The sequence below is a fragment of the Pteropus alecto genome, unplaced genomic scaffold (genome assembly GCF_000325575.1).
Source record: "Pteropus alecto unplaced genomic scaffold, ASM32557v1 scaffold7, whole genome shotgun sequence".
Lineage (NCBI taxonomy): Eukaryota > Metazoa > Chordata > Mammalia > Chiroptera > Pteropodidae > Pteropus > Pteropus alecto.
Genome location: NW_006494614.1, coordinates 33,049,866 through 33,051,706, shown reverse-complemented (window position 1 = coordinate 33,051,706; position 1,841 = coordinate 33,049,866).

Here is a 1,841-nt window from a genome sequence, read left to right as displayed (position 1 = left end):
ACTCTTTGAATACATCAACCCACTGCCCCCTGGTCTCCACAGTTTCTGTTGAGCAAATGCTCATTATCTTATTGGCAAAAATATGATGAAGCTACCCTCCTCTCAGCTTTACAGATGTTAATAATGTACCTTATCTTATTCAACAGAACATTTTCCTATGGTATCATGATATCAGTTAACTTGTAGCATCATTTTTAAGAAAAAAGAATTGAACATTTTAAGTGTAGATACTCTAAGGTCTTTAAAGGACAAAATTTATTGCAGATCTTCAAATTATAAATGAAAAGGTCACTGAAGCATCCTACAGATTTTACTTTATAATAAAGTAAATATCAATCTTTACTGTCTCACATAAACAAAGAGCTCTTTGGGGTCCTTATTTGTTTTTGTTTTTGTTTTATTTGTTTTGTTTATACTTTTTTAAGTGTAAAAAATATAATATCTTGAGACCAAGTATTGAGGAAACCCCTGGTTCATATCTGGCCATGATTGGTCCATGTCTTGTTCTGACCTCATAAAGCACCATTGTGATGGAATTAGAAAAAACTCCTATAAAGGCCCTGACTGGGCTGAGGTTTTTGTCCTTAGAGCCCAGGAAGCTGATTTGTGGTGACCTGTTGGACTTGGACTAGTTAGCTTGTTTTCTCCTTTTTTTGTTGTTGTTTTGCTTATTTTTCCTCTTGCCTTTACTTTCTTTTTCCCATTTTTTTAATTCTCGTTTTTCTTGTTTTTTCCCCCTCCCTTTTCTTTGTCCTTTTTCTTTCGTTTCAGTGTTTTCATTTGCTTTTCCTCAGTTTTTTTCTTTGTTCTCTTCTCATATTTTTTTCTGTTTTTCTTTGTTCTCTCATTTTTTTCTTTGAAAATTTTTTTCAGTTAGTATTTTTTTCAGTTAGCATCGTTAGTGCATTCAGTAGAGTTAGTATTGGTATTGTTAGTATAGTTAGCATTGCTTATTAGTATTAGCACAGTTAGCATAGTTAGCATTGTTTATTAGTATTAGCACAGTTAATTAGTATAGTTAGCATTTTTATTAGTATTAGCACAGTTAATAGCATAGTTAGTATTGTCTGCTAGAATAGTTTACAGTGATAGTATTATCAGTTAGTGTAGTTAGTGGTCACTATGCCACATGACCTTGCAGCCACCTCTATTGGCCACTACCAGCTCTTGCACACCATTGGCGAGGGCAGCTTTGCCAAGGTGAAGTTGGCCCGACATATTCTTACCGGGGTAGAGGTGGCTGTCAAAGTCATTAGTCGGCGGGGCGCCTATCGACCTTTACAAGAAATAAAAACTATGAAAAGCCTGAACCACCCCAATATTGTAAAATTATATCAGGTGATTGACACCGAATACACCATCTTCCTTGTAATGGAGCACGCGAGCAGAGGGAGCTTATCTGGATATCTTCAGCGTTTTGGCTGTATGAAGGAGCACGAGGCCCAGGGCATCTTCCGACAGCTGATTTCGGCTGTGCATTATTGCCACCAGAAGGGCATCGTCCACAGGGACCTGAAGTCAGAGAATGTGCTTTTGGATGCTGAACTGAATGTGAAACTTGCAGACTTTGGACTCAGCAGTGGGTATGTTGGCCGCAAGCTGCATCTGTTCTGTGGCAGCATTCCTTATGTCGCCCCAGAGGTCTTCCTGCGGCAAGGCTACGATGGCCCCGGAGCCGACGTATGGAGCCTGGGAGTTATCCTTTACGAAATTGTTACCGGAAAATTGCCGTTTATGGCATTAGATGTGACTGTGCTACGGCAGAAGATCCTGAAAGGACAGTACCAGGTCCCCTATTTCGTGTCCTTTTTGTGCAAGAACATTCTGAAAAAAATTTTGAC